General features: G+C 40.2%; 1 protein-coding gene across 3 annotated transcripts in view; it reads left to right on the forward strand.

Moving 5' to 3' along the window:
• Positions 1-517: 517 nt before the first annotated feature.
• Positions 518-20,926, forward strand: part of LOC126284229 (uncharacterized) — a 333,906-nt gene continuing 313,497 nt past the window's right edge. For 2 of the 3 annotated variants that reach the window (XM_049983007.1, XM_049983006.1), the window contains exons 1-2: positions 534-628; positions 11,296-11,426. The gene's annotated coding sequence lies outside the window, so the exon portion shown is untranslated. Of the gene's footprint in view, positions 629-11,295; positions 11,427-20,926 lie in introns of all 3 variants that reach the window. The other variant, XM_049983005.1, reaches the window with a different exon arrangement.

A 20,926-nucleotide genomic window follows, 5' to 3' on the forward strand; every position in this document is an offset into this window, starting at 1 on the left:
TATGTATCAACTAACACAATGTTCTGGTTGCACTCTTTTGCAGAATAAATACTTTTTCGTTTAATCTATACCGCCTCAAAATATTATGACATATGACAGTGAAAGTATGATAGCAATCCCTTATGCAAGCAATGTAATGAATGACATTTCTCTGGGCAAAGCAGATAGAACAGGCAGTTTTGGTTAAATTTACAATGACGTTATCCTCACTTGAGCTGCAGCTTGCTGTAGGGGCAACAGCTCTTGTTTTTTGTATTAAAAACTTACGAGCAGCTGTCTTGTTATTTGGATCGCTGTAATCTACAAACATGTGTGACTTATATATATTTCAATAAATTCAGCAGTTAGTTCCCTAAAGCACTTTTTTAATTCACAAAGTAGAGAAGTATTAGACTGACTAACCAGCTAACTGAAACATGTGTTTGAATCGGAGTTAATTTGAGAAGGTAAGTTATGTCGTTTTCATTTGTGCCAGTTTTCAATGGTTGTGCTGCCACAGCCTTATTGTTGGATTCTCAAAGATATTCCAACGCATATGTTTTGTGACAGTGTTATGTGTTGTTGGGAAAACCAAACAAATTTGAATGAAACATAAATGAATTTAAATGCCATAAAACGTTGGAAAGAGGTAAGTAATTTAATGAAGAAGTCTTATTGTGTTGTAAATTACAATTTATTTGTGAAGTTAGGGAAAATCGTTCTGTGCGTGTATTTCGAGAACATCTGATCTTACAATAAAATTGTTGTACCTTGTTTTGTGGTAGGTTCTTATGTTTCGTTATTCTGCACCTGTTTTAAACACACTTACAGAAATCATGTGTGCGCCTGTCATAAAGTGAGTGTGAAGTGCCGTTAACGCCTTCGACGAAGACCATTCAAACCACGGAAAACAGTGAAATTTTTTTTTATTGTGGCTTAAGATAATGTTCCCCTATTTTTCCCTTCGGAAGCGGATGAATACTCTAAACTGTCCCATTCCATAGCTTAACAAGAGATTGCGGTTGTGCTCCACAGAAAATGCAAATAGCCAGAAATATTTCCTTTCTATATGCAGTAGTTTATAACATATATAGAAAATGTACTCATCTGTCTTTGTTAGTGCTGTGTTTTAATGCAGGCTCGTAGTTTGGGTCCCCCATACCTCTCGAATAGACGTGGCAGTATTATTTTTCGTATTTCTGTTCATATTTTGTACAGAATTTTAAAATGTGGCTATCTGTTTGACTCGTCCCAAACATTCCATTGGAGTATTTAACAAGAAATATTGGAAATCAGTCGGAGATAAATTTTGACAGCTATGTTCTCTGCAAAAGGCGACAATAAACCAACCACCTAGGCTGCCAAAGTTGGGAAGTGCTGAGTGCCCTACTTGTTTTCATCCTTGCAAAGAAATGTTTGTAAATATACTCATTGACAGAAAACTTTCGTCACTGAGTTGAAATTTAGTGTTCTTGTTTTCAGTCTGAAGACTGCTCTGTTTCAGCTCTCCATGCTACTATATACAGTGGAAACCTGTTCTTCAAATAACTGTTGGCACACATACATTTTAACCTGCTTATTGAACATGTCTTTTGCTCTACCTGTGCAGTCACCCCCCCCCCCCAACACCTGTGCCGCTACTAAATTGATGTTTTATTGATATTTCAGAATGTGTAAATGTGTCCCTCAGAATGTGGGAATGTGTCCTGTCATCCAATCCCTTCTTTTACTCAAGTTATGGCACAAATTTCGTTTCACGCCAATTCTATTCAGTATCTCCTCAGTATTGTTTTGTAGCACCACATTTCTTAAAGTTGTAGTATTTTCTTGTGTTAGGCCCTAACTGCTTATTGTCCACATTTCAATTCCATCCAAGGCTGCACTCCAGACAAATGCCGTCAGAAAAGACTTCCAAACACTTAAATTTATATTTGATGTTAATAAATCTCTCTTCTTCAGAAACCTTTTTGTTGCCGTAGAAAGTCTATGTTTTATGTCCTTTCTATTTTGCCCATCTTCAGTTACTTTAGTGTCCAAATAGCAAAATTCATCTATGAGTTGTTTCTCATTCCGTAGTATAATTCCTTATTTAATTTGGCTATATTTCAGTACCATTGTTCAGCTTTTGTTAATGTTCATTTCATACCGTACTTATAAGACACTATCAGGTCTGTTCAACTTCACTTCCGAGTCTTTTGATGTTATCTGACAGAGCAAACCTAAAAAGGCTTTACTTCTTCTCCCCGAACTTTAATGCTTCTTCAAATTTTTCTCTGCCTGTATTTACTGCTTACTCAATGTAAAGATTGAACAATGTCAGTAATAGGCTACAATCCTATCTCACTCCCTTCTCAGCAACTGCTACCCTTTCATGCTCGGCTGATGTCTGGTTTGTGTACAAGTTGTATATGCCTTTCACTGATTGTATTTTACCGCTGCTACCCTCAGAGTTTCAAAGAGTGTGTTCCAGTCAGCACTGTCAGAAGCTTCCTCTAGGTGTACAAAACCTGCAGATGTAGGTTGTCCCTCTTTAACCTATCTTCTAAGATAAGTTGTGGGATCAGAATTGTGTCTTGTATTCCAACATTTCTCAGGACCCCAAATTGGCCTTCAGTGAGGTTGACAGACATTGTTCATAGTACACAGAAATAGGCACAGCAAATGCATTAATAAACTGAGCTCTTATCATTCTGTAACAAAATCTAATGGTGGTGGTCTGAAAAGTTCCCAGCCTCACTCATTGATCATGTTATCAAGTGCATATAAATATTGTAAGTCAAAAATGAATGAACACAGTGATGTTATCAGATCAGACCACATATCATATCTGCAAAAATGGTCAACCAATCACTTATACCCCACAAATCCTTGTAATTTCCTGTACTGAGGACCTTGATTTTCCCAGCAACATACAATACTGTCACAAACTTCTTTATTGGAATTCCATAAAAAATTCAACAATAAAGCTAAATTGGCAAACACATAACAATACGACTTGCCTTCTAAGCTAAGACAATTGGGATCTGCAGGTGATTATCCAATGAAAGAGTGCTTATAGTGTTTCAAAAACCAGTATTAAGTGAGAATTCTATGATAATACTGCAGCACTCTACATATTGTTCCCATAGGGAATGTGGAAACAAGATTCAACTAACTGCAGCACACAAAGAGGCATTTAAGCAGTCATTCTCCTGTGCACCATACACAAATGGAAAGGGAAGACACCATAGTAGCTGTCTCAAAGTCATTCATTATTCATTTGTGTTTAATTATTGTTTTTCCAAAATGATTGCTGAGAAGCCCTTTGTTTGTACAGGTATTTTACACAATATTTTGATAAATTGGGAAAAATCATAAACACCAATAACCAAGAAAAACTTAAAGCAACTGAAAAGTTACGATTGGTATTGACAAAGCAATGAAGATAGTAGTGCAGATTGTACATCAGCTGCACTGCACCCTGAAACATCTTACATACTGCATGTAAGGGCATATTCCCGAATGGCACTTGAATCTTTAGGTGAAAGACAGGTTATTGTTTAATTTTTTACTTACAATGGGGCCATAGTGGACAAAAAAGCTCAAGATATTGCGTTGTTATATTTCGTAAGACCCATCATGCAATTAACCTTAAGCAATTTAGGAACCTCAAAAGTGAGTCTACTAAAGAGTAAGCAGCCTTGCTTTGTGAGAGTGAATGAAGTAGTAGTCAAATGATGTGACCAAACTCTGATTGACTACTACTTAAAGCTCGGGAACTATTTAGACCCTCATAAAAGATGATTACGTGGACACACACATTTTCATTCTTCTTTTGCTAGACTATGACTGTCTCTCCCCCCTACCCAAAAAAAACTGCAATGAACAAAAATTTATTGCAGAATTATCAAAGCAGCTGTTGATATTTTGACATTTTACATAAGTGATGATAAAATTGAGACACTATACAGGGGCCTATATAAAGGAAACAAACTTAAATGCAACATTATAGAGAAGTAAGAGGAAGAAGACAGAGTTGACGTAGATGATGTGATACTGCAAGAAGAAGACCTAAGCCGAAACAAGACCCCTTGACTACACTACCTTCCCTCATAACTGCTGATATCTTTGGGAGAGCCAACCTTGACAGAACTATTCCACCTGGTTTGAAATATCTATGAGGCAGGGGAAATACCCTCAAACTTAAACAATTTGTAATAATTCCAGTTCCAAAGAATGCAAATTCTTACAGCTGTGAATATTACTGAACTATCTGTTCAGTAAGTCATGGTTCGGAAATACCGACACAAATTATTTTCAGAAGAATGGAAAAAAGCAAACTGTTTGTGGCTTTACAATCAAACAATGGAATCCAAGATGGACTGTAAAAATACCAGAGAAGGAAAGTTGCCACTCACCATATATCTACATCTACATCCGTACTCCGCAAGCCACCTGACGGTGTGTGGCGGAGGGTACCCTGAGTACCTCTATCGGTTCTCCCTTCTATTCCAGTCTCGTATTGTACGTGGAAAGAAGGATTGTCGGTATGCTCCTGTGTGGGCTCTAATCTCTCTGATTTTATCCTCATGGTCTCTTCGCGAGATATACGTAGGAGGGAGCAATATACTGCTTGACTCTTCGGTGAAGGTATGTTCTCGAAACTTCAACAAAAGCCCGTACCGAGCTACTGAGCGTCTCTCCTGCAGAGTCTTCCACTGGAGTTTATCTATCATCTCCGTAACGCTTTCGCAATTACTAAATGATCCTGTAACGAAGCGCGCTGCTCTCCGTTGGATCTTCTCTATCTCTTCTATCATATAGTGGAGATGCTGAGTTGCGATAGGCACAACAAAAAGATTCACACAATTAAAGCTTTCGGTCATTAAGGCCTTTGTCAGCAGTACACACACACACACACACACACACACACACACACACACACACACACACACACACACATCTGCAGTCTCTGAAAGCTGAAACCACACTGCAAACAGCCGCATCAGTGCATAATGGGAGTGGCAACTGGGTGGGGGAAAGGAGGAGGCTGTGGCAGAGAGGGGGAGGGATAGTATGGTGGGAGTGGCGGACAGTGAAGTGTTGCAGTTTAGACAGAGAGCAGGAGATAAGGTGCGGAGGGGGGAAGGTGTAAGTAGTGGAAAGAAATTAAAAGACTGGGTGTGGCAGTGAAATGATGGCTGTGTAGTGCTGGAATGGGAACAGGGAGGAGGCTGGGTGGGTGAGGACAGTGACTAACGAAGGTTGAGGACAAGAGGGTTACAGGAACGTAGTATGTATTGCAGGGAGAGTTCCCACCTGCGCAATTCAGAAAAGCTGGTGTTGGTGGGAAGGATCCATATGGCACAGGCTGTGAAGCAGTCATTGAGATGAGGGATATGTTTGGCAGTGTGTTCAGCAACAGAGTGGTCCACTTGTTTTTTGGCGTCAGTTTGTTGGTGGCCGTTCATGTTGACAGACAGCTTGTTGGTTGTCATGCCTACATAGAATGCAGCACAGAGGTTGCAGCTTAGCTTTTAAAACACATTACTTGGTTCACAGGTAGCCCTGCCTCTGATGGGATAGGTGATTTTAGTGATCGGGCTGGAGTAAGTGGTGGTAGGAGGATATATGGGACAGTTCTTGAATCTAGGTCTATTACAGGGGTATGAGCCATGAGGTAAGGGATTGGGAGTAGGGATTGTGTAAGGATGGACGAGTATATTGTGTAGTTTTGGTGGACGGCGGAATAGCACGGTGGGAAGGGTGGGAAGGATAGTGGGCAGGACATTTCTCATTTCAGGGCACGGCGAGAGGTAATTGAAACCCTGGCGGAGAATGTAATTCAGTTGCTCCAGTCCTGGATGGTATTGAGTTACGAGGGGAATGCTCCTTTGTGGCTGGACTGTGGGAGTTTGGGAGTTGGTGGGAGACTGGGAAGATAAGGCACAGAAGATTTGTTTTTGTACAAGGATGAGAAGATAATTACGGTCAGTGAAGGCTTCAGTGAGATCCTCGGTATATTTTGAGAGGGACTGCTCGTCACTGTAGATGCAACCACCACGGGTGGCTAGGCTGTACGGAAAGGTCTTCTTGGTATGGAATGGGTGGCAGCTATTGAAGTGGAGGTTGCTAATCTCTGCACCATGTTGAAACCTTACCAAGATCTGACTGAATGTTTATGCAGCTTCTTTCAGATGATAATTTATTATAGATAACTGAATCCTCTGCAAAAAATGCTTGATTTTACTGTTAATGTTGTATGCAAGGTCTTTAATATACAACTTGAACAGCAAGTATCCCAACACACTTCCCTGGCACACTCTTGAAGTTACTTATACATCTGACGTTGATTCTTCATCCAAGATAACATGCTGTGTTATCTCTACCAAAATGTTTTCAATCCAGTCACAAATTTCCCTAGATACCCCATATGGTTGTACTTTTGACAATAAGTGTAGGTGTGGTACTGAGTCAAATGCTTTTTGGAAATCAAGAAATACTGCATCTGAAGGTTGAGCCAAAGCTTTCAGCATGTTACGTCAGAAAAATACAAGTTGGGTTTCACATGATCAATGTTTTCGAAATCCATGCTGGTTGACTTTCAGGAGGTCATTCTGTTCAAGATACCTCATTCTGTTTGAGCTCAGAATATGTTCTGTGAAAGATCTCATGACAATGTTTTGCTATGATAGGCAGTGATGGCATCATGCATTGCTCTCTTGACAACCAAAGAAGATTCATTCAGCTTTTCTCTGTCTACAGCCCTATGCTTCGTCTTACACCTAGTATGTAGTAATCTCTGTGTCTTTAGAAGTTTTTTTTACAGCGACTGTATACTGTGGAAGTTCTCTTCCGTTATGAACTGCTCTACTTTGTACATATCTATCCAGTGCATGGTCAGCTGTTCTTTTAAACTTGAACCAGAGTTCCTCTACATGCTCCTGCCCCATGCTGAAAGTATCAAGTTCCTCACAGGGGCATGACACTACTAGATTTTTTATCTACGTTACTGAACATATATATCTTTCTGCTCGTTTTTGTCGCCTTTTGCACTGTGGTAATCATTGTTGCCATAACTGCGTCATGGTCACTGATACCAGTTTCAATGTGCACAACATGAAAGAGGTCAGGTCTGTTTGTTGCCATTAGATCCAGTATATTTCCATCATGAGTGGGGTTCCGAACTATATGTTCTATGAGGGTGTTTGAAAAGTTGTCAGAATTACCATGAGAGGTCAGTGCTAGCGCAACGAGTTGTTAAAGTGATATTAATTGGACTGTTGCCTGTAAACGCATGCCATGTTGGTGCTCTTGGAAGAGAGTTGTGGCGGTGACGTGGCACTGTTTTTGTTCCCGAGTAGTGATTTGCGAAGATAGAAAAAAATTGAGATTTGAGGAGTGATTAAGTACTTCATAAAGAAACATATGAAAGCAAAGGATATTCATGTCGAATTCCAGAATACACTGGGGGACTCTGCTCCTTCATATTCAACCATTACCAAGTGGAAAAATGAATTTAAATTTGGTTGAGTGAGCTTGAGAATGATTTGTGCAATAGTCGCCCAGGATGTGTCACTACTCCAGAAATCATTGCAAAAGTGCACTAATTGGTCATGGAGGATAGCTGATTGAAAGTGTGTGAAATTCCTCAAGCTTACCAGATGTCATCTGAAAGGGTATATCACATTTTAACTGAAGAATTAGAAATGAAAAAATAATCTGCAAGATGGTTGCCATGACTCTTCACACTGCATCAAAAACATGTGAGAATGGACATTCGGAACAATGTTTGGCTCATTTTAGGAGAAACGAACAAGATTTTTTGTGCCAGTTTGTGACCACAGATGAAACTTGGGTGCACTGCTATACCCTAAAGACAAAACAACAGACAAAGCAGTGGAAACATGATGTTTCTCCACCACCAAAGAAAGTAAAGACAATTCCTTTGGCAGGAAAGGTCATGGCATCAGTGTTTTGGGATATGTAGGGGATTCTGTTAGTAGATTATCTCCCACTGGGCAAACAATTACTGGAGAATACTATGCTAACCTCCTGGACAAATTACAACAAAAGATACGTGAAAAAAGGCCTGGTTTAGCTCAGAAGAAAGTTACTTTCCATAAAGACAATACCTGCCCGCACAAGTGTCATTGCAAAGGCAAAATTACATGAACTAAGGTATGAATTGTTGCCACACCTGTCTTATTCTGCTCTGCCAGATTTCCGTCTCTTTCCAAAACTGAAAATTTTTCTTCACTCAAATGAAGAATTAATAGCCGGAGTTGACAACTATTTTGCAGACCTGGAGGAAACTCACTTTCGAGATAGGATCAAGGCACTGGAACATCGTTGGACCAAGTGCATTAATCTACATTAAAAAATTAAAAAAAAAGTTTCAGTGATGTAAGTACTTTCTGTTCCGTTCCAAGAACTTTTCAAACCACCCTTGTAGGTAGTTGTCAGAGAAGGCAATTAATAAAGTTTTGCAGGATGTTTTACCACAGTCACTACTAACATAACTGTGATTTTCCCAAGAAAAATGTTGGATGATTAAATTCTCTACTGATGATCACTGTATGACTGATTAGGGAACTTATGTGCAAGTGAACCGAGGTTTTCTCTAAAGTTTTCGGTTTCCTCAGGAGATCAGTCTGGTGGGTGATAGAAGGACCCAATTATCATTTTATGTCTACCCCTGATACTGAGTCTTGCTCAAACAATCTCACATGCTGCTTCAATTTCTATTTCACTAGACTTGAGTTTCTTGTCTATTGCAACAAAAACACTGCATTCATTTTCCACTTGCCTATCTTTTTGATATATATTTAAAATTTTCCCCAAAATCTCACTGCTGTCAATTTCAGGTGTCAACCAGCTTTCTGTGCCTAGTATTATGTGAACTTGCCTGCTTCTCATGAGCGCTTCACACTCTGGCACTTTTTTGTGAATGCCTCAGGCAGTTTACCATTAGGATAGTACACACTCTCCTGTGTGAGGCATTTGTTTCGATCTCACACTGATATTTGTGGGTTTCCTACAGCTATCATTATGTGAATTGGACAGAGAGTTGCCTAATCTAAAAACCCTTGCATGCACCCCACACACAGCTACCTGAGGAGCAGCCTCTGTTGTGTTGTGATCACCTGACCTTTTAAGGGGGACCCTACAGTTCTCAACCCTATGGCGCAAGTCCAGGAAGTCACAGCCTAACTTGTCACAGAACATTTGAAGTCTCAGGTTCAGTCCATTCAATCAACTCAGAACCAAAGAGCCACGACCAGTTCTGGGGACACTGCTGCAAAGTGTGAGCTTCGTTGAAACTCCATGCCAAGGCTGGTATTTCAGCCTCCTCCGCCAGTCACTGGAATAACTCAAGAATGACCCTGGAGCCGTCATTTGTTCCAACACGTGCCACAATCTACAGTGGGCTGCACCCTGTTCCCTCAGTGACTGCTGGAGTAGCCTCAAGTTTAATGAGGCCCTCAGGTATACAAACTGAGTGCATCTGGTGTCTTTTCCTTTCCCTTGCTGACATTTCCCTTAGGGATACCATTATTCACAGTACGTTTGAAGTGCAGACGATTAATAGACCTCCACCCTTTTGTGTTTGCCCCCTCCTGATACCGGACAAACAGGTTTCCTCAAAACAGGTGAAGTGAGTCTCACGGCTCAGGCTCAGTGTCAGGTTTCAGTGAAAGACAGCACCTCAACGTTGTTGATTAGGGAGGGATCAATACAACACTCTGAGTCCTCCCTGGTTTCCGTCCACCCTATACGGGATGCCTAGATCTACGATTCACGCACCACTTGCAGTCAAATGGACGGTAGTTACAGATCCTGTATTTTCTGCAGAGAAGACTGAACCCACAGGAGACGATAGTATCTGAGACACCTCTGGTACATGTATGACAGGTACGTGACTCTCGGGAGCTCTTCCAGCACATTGATTCGTAGCAGCTGCCAATCATTTGATAGTAGTTAGGGCGATGCCCAGATGCTTACAAATGTCAGCAAACTCATCCCATGTTCGAAAAAACATTCCCATTGGGGCTGCATTTTGAGTGGTGCAAAGTATTACAAGGCAGTGAACAAATAACTTTAAATAAAACCTGCTGATTATCTTTTATTCTGTTGAGCTAAAAAGTTCACTAATTCCATTTATGAATTGAAGCAAATACATAAAACAAGATTTCTGTGAAGACAGCACAAAAAACAATGGTAAAAAATACTGGTTTCCTAAAATGTTTTGATGTTAATTATAGTTCTTAGTAAACTCAAAAACAAAGTTAATTTATAATATGTAAAAAATAACCATTGTGCAAAAAAAAAAAAAAAAAAAAAATCATTAAAGCGGAAGTAATTCCATGCTGAGAAAATACCAAATAAAATTTTCATGTGGTTCTGATCATTGCACTATGACAGAACCGAAAACAGTTGGTACTTGTTGAATATCTGTATATTTTAATTCTTTCCAGTCACTGAACAAAGGCGGAAGACCACTGAAATTATTTAGCCACAAGAGAGCAGCACTTAAATAATGGCTGCGGCAGTAATTGTTATGTAACACTCATCCCAGGCTACAAAACAAGCTGTTTTGCAGACATGGATCAGATATTTAATTGTGGCTGGTTTTTTGGATCCAGCAGTGTCTTAGTCAGTTAATCAAGGGTCAAGAATGCCTGCCACTAGCAATAATTTTCACATTAATACAGTTAGTTACAACTAGATTTTGGCAGGGCGTAGAGCAACTGTACACAAACATGCTTCAGTAATATACTTTTACTGTACATGAATGAGTCCACATTACTGTTGGCATTATATTAAACAAGTGGGTAGAAGTCAAATATAATTTTATATTGATGTTGCAGTTCTGCTGCAGTTAATAAAAGTTATAGCTATATAACAAGTGACACGTTGGAACATCCTGCACCTTTCTAATCTGTATAGTCCTCGTGCCACCATTATGTACATTTATCACTGTTTTCTGAGGAGCTAGGAACAATATTCTTTTTGCGGAATGTTGTTCAGACCTAGATGATAAAGTTGTCTTTTTCCCCTCTTCCTTTCTGTTTTCCTTCTACTTTTTATCTTTTTGTTTCTGTTTGAAAAAATTCTCCAACAGTGATGATAGGATTTTCAATTTCTGTGCCCTTCTGTCAATTGATGATGTTTTCGGCCAAAGGCAGATGCAAGAAATGAGTGTGCGCACTTGTGGCACTTAATTCTAGTAATCCCGGAAAAGTTCATGGTTGGATTTCCTATGCTCGCTGGTGTCTCCAGTCTTGTTTTGTATTCAGTGATCTGAGCTGCAATTTTGTGTCTTGCTGTTTACAGGAAGGAGCACACCACTCCAACAAATAAACATTAAAACTGAATGGGCATACTCCCGTTACTTCCGATGCTTTTGCTAACTTCTCTGCTATTGCTGCCTGGCAGTAGGCTCTTCTGATTGAAGCACCACAGTGGTGAGTATTGTTGCTCTAGTTCACTTCAAGAAAGGCAGACAGCTGCTAATGTGTACACGAGAGAGCAGTATCATGTAGACTTAATAGCTTTTTTTTTTTTTTAGTAATCTAAGTGCTTTTGCTGTTTGGTTAATAGGCCTAAATTATTGTTGTGTGTGTGTGTGTGTGTGTGTGTGTGTGTGTGTGTGTGTGTGTGTGTGTGTGTGTGTTCCCCTGCCCAAGTGTGCTGTACAGACAGTGAGGCACACTTGAAGTTTCCCCTGAAACATAAAGGTTGAAGTCCAAAGCTGGATTAGATGGCAATCAACAATGCACATTTTGTGAACATAACTGCATCATCGTATCACAGGTACAGAAGCTAAGAAAGTTTGTGTTTTACATCCTTGTCACTACAGACAGAACCATAACTCAATATAGTGATTACTAGCCTTTTCCTTGTGGCTTGGCCTGGGAATGTGTTTAACACATATATTGAACATGCTTCCTGCTCCCACTCTCTGTGTCTACCTCATCCTCACACCTCTATCGGTCTCCTCCCCCTCTCTCTCTGCCCGTTCATCTTCTCCTTCACTTCTCTTTGTCCATTTTCTCCACCCCCTCTCTCTGACCATATCTTCCTACTCTCTCCCTCTAACCATATCCTCCTCCCCTTCTGTCTTTCCATCTCCTCCTCTCTCTTTGTCTTTCCTCCTCCCCCTCGCTCTGTCCATCCCGTCCTCTATCCATCTCAACTCGTCCTCAGCTATCCTCACCAGCACCTGTAGTCCCTGCCATATAGTTAAAAAAAAAATCAAGTGGATGCTACTGCCCACAACATGCCTGTCATGCTGGCAGGCCACACATCAGAGATTTGAAAAAAATTTATTTGTCCTTGATGTGCAGGCTGCCATGCAAAACTTGGGCATAAATCAGGCCGATACGACTCAAATACACAGAGAACCATTTCTTGTCGCTGACATGTAGGCAACCCTGTAAAGCAGGTTGATTTGGCATGCCGATACTATTCTCACATGACGTGCCTGTCATGCAGGGCACCCTGTACGCCAGGGGCTGGAAGAAACATATTTTTGCCGGTATCTTCACTCCTATTGGAGCTAGGAGGTAATAAACCCCACAGTGCTGATATTTGTAAGGCCTGCTGTTTCTGTGTCAAATTTGGTTTAAATCTATCCAGCGATTTGGAAGGAGGTCACAGACAGATACATACACACTGCTTTTTATATATTGGGAAGACTTCTAGAAAATATTTTTTTGGTGTGTGATTCTGCATGAGGGAAGAGGAGAATTGCTTTGGAAATACGGTTCTGCTGGAGAATTATGGATGGTCTGGGTAACTAATTAAAAGGTACTGAACCAAATTAGGAAGAAAAGAAATGGATGGTACAAGTTGACTAAATAACAAGATAGGTTGATTGGATACATGCCAAGGCATATTGGAATAGAAGTGTATGAGGTAAGAACTGTAGGGGGGGGGGGGGGAATTAAGCCTGATACAATGAACTAGTAGAAGTGGATAAAGCTTGCAGTAGTTATACATAGATGAAGAGACTTACACTGGTTAAATATTTTGGAGAGCTGCATCAAACAAGTCTTTGGACTGAAAACCAAAACATTGTCGTGTAGGTGGGGAGGGAGCAACACACTGTTCAAGTTAGACCTATAGCCCCTTTACTCATGATATGGAGGGAGTGCCAAGAAAAAATGATGGGAACAAATGATATTAGTTTTGAATACACACTTTTGAGGTCATTAGGCTAATTGGATGTAACCCTTATGACATTTGACTCCTATGGTGATGAGCACCAAACTAGTATAAATTACTCTTGTAGCAACTCCTATTTCTTTAGTCTGGACTACTTTAGTAAATTATTCCTTTAGTAAATACTCTTTTAGTACCTGTTAGTTGTAACTAAAGCAGTAACGCCTTTTTACTAAATAAGTAAGCCATTTCTGCACACTGCTGGCACGTGCATTACATTCTCTCTTGTAGAATATTGATCGTTGGCAGACATTATTGCATTACCTTTTGGGTGATATATGTTTATCGCTTTAATTTTTGAAGCTAGAAAGGAATTATAAATTGAATTATTAACAGGGGAAAATCTGATTGGTATTGTATTAATTAATGATAAGATCTGTGTATTATGAAAAAGAAACCTGCTGTTAATGGATGACTATTGTTAACCCCACCATCTACAACTACCTACGTCCATTGTTGGGTGACGTATTAATTTAAGCGCCAGTTTGAGATTCGAGCTAGCAGCAAAATGTAGGAAGCCAAGGGACGTTCAAAAAACATACCAAAAAATGAAAAATTGCAGTCTGCTGAAATAATGGAAAAGTACATAACTACTATTGAATCTAAAAAGCACGATGTCAATATGCTAAAAAGAAAAAAAAGGATGCTTTGGAAAAAATACACATTGATTACAATCCAGAAGCTCTAACAAAAAAATCACAAGAGCAGCTTAAAGTAATTTGGAAGGACATGAAAGCGAAAGCAAAGAAAACCAAAGCTAAATGTAATCTAGAACAATTTCAAACTGGCGGTGGAGTAGTTGAGAAAAAGATCGACGATATAAGCAAATGGTTGTCGATATGATCCCACAAGTTTTTAAGGTGATAGTTGGAGTTAACAACAATGACACATCTGAAGATAATGTGATACTTTCAAGCAACTTCGATGATGATAACTACTCTGAAGGCAGCAATGAAACTGCTGGAGGTGGAACTTTATCCCACAGTTATGAACCACAGCCTGCACTCTCTTGTTGGAGCTTGTCAGAAGATGTGCCCAGCAAAAGGAGGAAAGAATGTGCAGTTGTAGTGAAGAACCGAGAGTCGTTGAAAAAAAGCTGGCCAGCTTCATTTCTTAAAAATGCTTTTGATACGAGAGGAATACAATGCAAAAATGTTATTAATAGAAAGACAAAGATAAATCATGGAAGAAGAGCATATCCTTAAAATTAAGTTATGAATAAGTTCAAGATTGTAATGGAGCAAACTTCACGTTCCAGTTCTTCAGTCAATGTGCTTGAGAAATTTGGGTTTCTGTGAATGAATAAGAAAATATTCATATGTCTAAAACATTTTTTATTTCGGTGATATTTTTTTCAAATTGGTAGTATGTTCTTATTTCTTATATGGCATAATGTTTGTGTTTATCATTTCAGAATCGGTGCAAATTTTTGTTAATTCCACATTCTAATATTTATCTGAATTTGGGATATTACAAAAGAAGTCTTTTTTAAGAAAATAATTGAAACATTGTATGACTTTGTATACTCAGTTAAGAAATAAAATAAGAATTTTAACCCCTAACCAAAAAATTAGAAAGATAGAACATAACTATAAACTATATAACCGCAGCATCTGCTTCTGGCTAAAGTGCATATTGTTCGATGTCATTCACCTCCACAGTATCAGGATGAAACACATTTCTAACTTTGGAATAAAAGTTGTGAAGAACTGCAGCAACCACAATAACATTCCCGCTCTTTATATGAAGATAGTAACTGTTCTCGAAAGAACAGATACCATTGAAGACCGTGCAGCATCTCTAGAATAAATGATAGTTAATTGAAACCTTCAGCTGCCGACCGGTGTTGTTGACATACCTTGATGGGGAGAGCTGAAAATATGTGCTCCGACTGGGGCTCGAACCCGGGATCTCCTGCTTACATTGCAGACACACTATCCATCTGAGTCACTGAGGACACAGACGAATAGCGTAACTGCAGGGACTTAGCCCGTGCACGCTTCCGGTGAGGCCCACAACCTACATATGTAATGTTCCTAATAGATACTTTGCCCATCCACTCGTTACTTGCGCCCACTCAAGTTGACAATTCCCTTAAGTGTTCGGGCAACCTGTGTGCACTTTCACAGCCGTAGGTCAATGGCCGGGTAGCCATTTAACTATATATGAAGATAGTTCTCGAAAGAACCCCAGTTGGCAGCTGAGGGTTGCAATTACTTATCATTTATTCCCGCACTTGTTTTGTTTAAATGGCATTGTTGTAGCGAGAATTTGGAAATGTTTCTTCCAAACACTGAATGCTCTCTCTATTACACATTTGGTAGCAGTATAGGCTCTATTGTAGGGCCGTTTGGCTCCTGTGTGGGCTCAGAACACAGGCATCGTAAGATGTTTGGAGAGAGCACATCCACTATCTCCAACAAGCAACCCGTCATATTATCCACTTTCAAATTTTGCAGCAACTCTACTATTGTCCCAAATGCATGCATCATGCGTGGAACCTGGCTAACGGCTTACCACAATCAAATTCTTCATATTGGCATCACAAATGATTTTTGTATTCATTGAAAAGGAATTCTTACAATTTCTGTATAGTTCTGCTTGTGCTCCAGAAGGACAAAGTATGGGTAATATGTACATAATCTATGGCTCCTATGGCATTTGGGATTCGACCAGTTTGATAGAATTCCCTTTTGTTCTTTGATATATTTTCTTGGCTCTGTGGCATGGATGCATACAGTGGCTTTATGGCAATTAAAGCATTTATCACACTGTGAAAAGCTCTTTCAGCAGTAGTACGATAGATATTAATGAGATCTCCTGCTACAGTTTCATAAATACCTGTGCGAAAGATTGGCAGTCCACAAAGAAGTTGCACCCTAGGAGACAAAGCACGTACGGTTCCTATCAGGATTATGCTGCAGTAACGGCTCCGGCATACCAGGCAGCAACTCAAAAGATTCCTTACGAAACCCACACCGCTCTTCGAAATTACTGTTCTTGTACATCACAAATGGGTCTCTTCTCTCCATTACAACCCTTATTCTTGGGATGTTCACTCTCCTCCATCTCCACATATTCTTCGTAGTCCAGGTAATCCATAGAATTCGACACTTAACTCACAGAACTCAAAGATCGCATCTTACTCTCGTACTTTACTCCTGCTACTGCCTAGGAGTAAATTTTGGCCTAGGAGTAAATTTCCTCCTTAAGTTACTAACATAGTAGTGTACTCTTCAGTGGTGCTCTCCAGCAGTAATGGAGTAAATAAATTTACTTTGGAAGTAAATGAAAAATTTACTCCTGGAGTAGTTTACTCCTTTAGTTCAGTACTATTGACTGGAAGTCGCCAATTTCCTTCTCTCTTAGTGAATTATTACTTTAGATTCACTTACTCCTGGTTGGTGCTTGCCACACCTAGTGTTGAGGATGACTGTTGTTGTTGTTGTTGTTGTTGTTGTTGTGGTCCTCAGTCCTGAGACTGGTTTGATGGAGCTCTCCATGCTACTCTATCCTGTGCAAGCTTCTTCCTCTCCCAGTACCTACTGCAACCCACATCGTTCTGAATCTGCTTGGTGTATTCATCTCTTGGTCTCCCTCTATGATTTTTACCCTCCATGCTGCCCTCCAATGCTAAATTGGTGATCCCTTGATGCCTCAGAACATGTCCTATCAACCGATCCCTTCTTCTGGTAAAGTTGTGCCACAAACTTCTCTTCTCCCCAGTTCTATTCAATACCTCCTTATTAGTTGTGTGATCTACCCATCTAATCTTAAGCATAATTCTGTAGCACCACATTTCGAAAGCATCTTTTCTCTTCTTGTCCAAACTATTTATCGTCCATGTTTCACTTCCATATATGGCTACACTCCATACAAATACTTTCAGAAATTACTTCCTGACACTTAAATCTATACTTGATGTTAACAAATTTCTCTTCTTCAGAAACACTTTCCTTGCCATTGCCAGTCTACATTTTATATCCTCTCTACTTCGACCATCATCAGTTATTTTGCTCCACAAATAGCAAAACTCCTTTTCTACTTTAAGCGTCTCATTTCCTAATCTAATTCCCTCAGCATCACCTGACTTAATTCGACTACATTCCATTATTCTCGTTTTGCTTTTGTTGATGTTCATCTTATATCCCCCTTTCAAGACACTGTCCATTCCGTTCAACTGCTCTTCCAAGTCCTTTGCCGTTTCTGACAGGATTACAATGTCATTGGCGAATCTCAAAGTTTTTATTTATTCTCCATGGATTTTAATACCTACCCCTAATATTTCTTTTGTTTCCTTCACGGCTTGCTCAATATACAGATTGAATAACATCGGGGAGAGGCTACAACCCTGTCTCACTCCCTTCCCAACCACTGCTTCCCTTTCATGTCCCTCGACTCTTATAACTGCCATCTTGTTTCTGTACAGATTGTAAATAGCCTTTCGTTCCCTGCATTTTACCCCTGCTACCTTCAGAATTTGAAAGAGAGTATTCCAATCAACATTGTCAAAAGCTTTCTCTAAGTCTATAAATGCTAGAAACGTTGGTTTGCCCTTCCTTAATCTAGCTTCTAAGGTAAGTCATAGGGTCAGTATTGCCTCACGTGTTCCAATATTTCTACGGAATCCAAACTGATCTTCCCCGAGGTCGGCCTCTACTGGTTTTTCCATTCGTCTGTAAAGAATTTGTGTTAGTATTTCGCAGCTGTGACTTATTAAACTGATAGTTTGGTAATTTTCACATCTGTCAACAATTGCTTTCTTTGGGATTGGTATTATTATATTCTTGAAGTTTTGAGGGTATTTCACCTGTCTCATACATCTTGCTCACCAGATGGTAGAGTTTTGTCAGGACTGGCTCTCCCAAGGCTGTTAGTAGTTCTAATGGAGTGTTATCTACTCCAGGGGCCTTGTTTCGACTCAGGTCTTTCAGTGCTCTGTCAAACTCTTCACGCAGTATCATATCTCCCATTTCATCTTCATCTACATCCTCTTCCATTTCCATAATATTGTCCTCAAATACATCGCCCTTGTATAGACGCTCTATATACTCCTTCCACCTTTCTGCTTTCCCTTCTTTGCTTAGAACTGGGTTTCCATGTGAGCTCTTTATATTCATACAAGTGGTTCTCCTTTCTCCAAAGGTCTCTTTAATTTTCCTGTAGGTAGTATCTACCTTACCCCTAGTGAGATAAGCCACTACATCCTTACATTTGTCGTCTAGCCATCCCTGCTTAGCCATTTTGCACTTCCTGTCGATCTCATTTTTGAGACGTTTGTATTCCTTTTTGCCTGCTTCATTTACTGCATTTTTATATTTTCTCTTTTCATCAATTAAATTCAATATTTCTTCTGTTACCCAAGGATTTCTACTAGCCCTCATCTTTTTGCCTACTTTATCCTCTGCTGCCTTCACTACTTCGTCCCTCAGAGCTACCCATTCTTCTTCTACTGTATTTCTTTCCCCTATTCCTGTCAATTGTTCCCTTATGCTCTTCCTGAAACTCTGTACAACCTCTGGTTCTTTCAGTTTATCCAGGTCCCATCTCCTTAAATTCTCAGCTTTTTGCAGTTTCTTCAGTTTTAATCTACAGTTCATAACCAATAGATTGTGGTTAGAATCCACACCAGCCCCTGGAAATGTCTTAAAATTTAGAGCCTGGTTCCTAAATCTCTGTCTTACCATTATATAATCTATCTGATACCTTTTAGTATCTCCAGGGTTTTTTCATGTATACAACCTACTTTCATGATTCTTAAACCAAGTGTTAGCTGTGGTTAAGTTGTGCTCTGTGCAAAATTCTACCAGGTGGCTTCCTCTTTCATTTCTTACCCCCAATCCATATTCACCTACTACGTTTCCTTCTTTCCCTTTTGCTACTACCGAATTCCAGTCACTCATGACTATTAAATTTTCATCTCCCTTCACTATCTGAATAATTTCTTATATTTCATCATACATTTCTTCAATTTCTTCGACATCAGCGGAAGTAGTTGGCTTATAAACTTGTACTACTGTAGTAGGTGTGGGCTTCGTGTCTATCTTGGCCACAGCAATGCGTTCGCTATGCTGTTTGTAGTAGCTTATTCGCATTCCTATTTTTTTATCCATTATTAAACCTACTCCTGCATTACCTCTATTTGATTTTGTATTTATCACTCTATATTTGCCTGACCAAAAGTCTTGTTCCTCCTGCCACCAGACTTCACTAATTCCCACTATATCTAACTTTAACCTACCCATTTCCCTTTTTAAATTTTCTAACTTACCTGCCCGATTAAGGGATCTGATATTCCACTCTCCGATCCGTAGAATGCCAGTTTTCTTTCTCCTGATAACGACGTCGTCTCGAGTAGTCCCTTGCCGTTGATCTGAATGGGGGACTATTTTACCTCCGGAATATTTTACCCAAGAGGACGCCATCATCATTAACCATACTGTAGAGCTGCATGCCCTCGGGAAGGATTACGGCTGTAGTTTCCCCTCTCTTTCAGCCGTTCGCAGTACCAACACAGCAAGGCCGTTTTGGTTAGTGTTACAAGGCCAGATCAGTCAATCATCCAGACTGTTGCCTCTGCAACTACTGAAAAGGCTGCTGCCCTCTTCAGGAACCACACGTTTGTCTGGCCTCTCAACAGATAACCCTCCGTTGTGGTTGCACCTACGGTACGGCTATCTGTATCGCTGAGGCACGCAAGCCTCCCCACCAACGGCAAGGTCCATCGTTCATGGGGGGTGGGGGGGGGGGGGGGGGGGGGAGACGACACTGTTGTTATAGGATATGAAATATGATTAGCCTGTACAATAAGAGCACTGGCTGTGTATTGAGAACCTGTCGATAGAATTCAAAATACAACAGTCTGTGAAAAGAATCCTGGTTATATTCATTCGGGAATCATGTATGATACTTCTTTAGACCAGAATCCAGATGAGCTTGTGAATACTGAAAGACACACAGAGGGTGTGTGCAGCTACTCAAAATGAGAAGAATCAGAACTTTTGTTGCCTGATAATGCTAGTGCTTCAGGAGCACCTGACTGGAAAATAATTTCATTAGGCCAGAAGGTCAAGAATCCATGCACATATTGTCAAGGAAATTTGAGTATGAGTTTAGAAAGTATACAGAAGATTAAAATGATACCACACTTGTCTCGTACTTTTGTATCTGATGAATGTGGATATCATTGTGGAGGTAAAGTAAATTTTTTTAATAAAGTATGTTTCTCTTCTGAAGTAATATTTACTGCTTCGGTGAACAAAGCTGTAACAGTTATTTTATAAATTTATAGTACTTCACTGACCTCAATCAGTTCCGCACACATGGATACAGTAAGTTATAAAAAAAGTTATACTGCTGCAGGCCTTGCGACACAAGTCGTCTGCTGCTTGTGTTGCCTTTGTTATCAGGAAAAGAAATTCAGTTATTTAGAAAAAAACACTCCGTCTTCAGGCCACAAGTGGCCCATCGGGACCATCTGACCGCCGTGTCATCCTCAGTGAGGATGCGGATAGGAGGGGCGTGTGGTCAGCACACCGCTCTCCCGGTCGTTATGATGGTTTTCTTTGACGGGAGCCGCTACTGTTCGGTCAAGTAGCTCCTCAATTGGCATCACGAGGCTGAGTGCTCCCCGAAAAATGGCAACAGCACATGGCGGCTGGATGGTCACCCATCCAAGTGCCGGCCACGCCCGACAGCGCTTCACTTTGGTGATCTCACGGGAACTGGTGTATCCACTGCA

The sequence above is a fragment of the Schistocerca gregaria genome, chromosome 8 (assembly GCF_023897955.1).
Source record: "Schistocerca gregaria isolate iqSchGreg1 chromosome 8, iqSchGreg1.2, whole genome shotgun sequence".
NCBI lineage: Eukaryota > Metazoa > Arthropoda > Insecta > Orthoptera > Acrididae > Schistocerca > Schistocerca gregaria.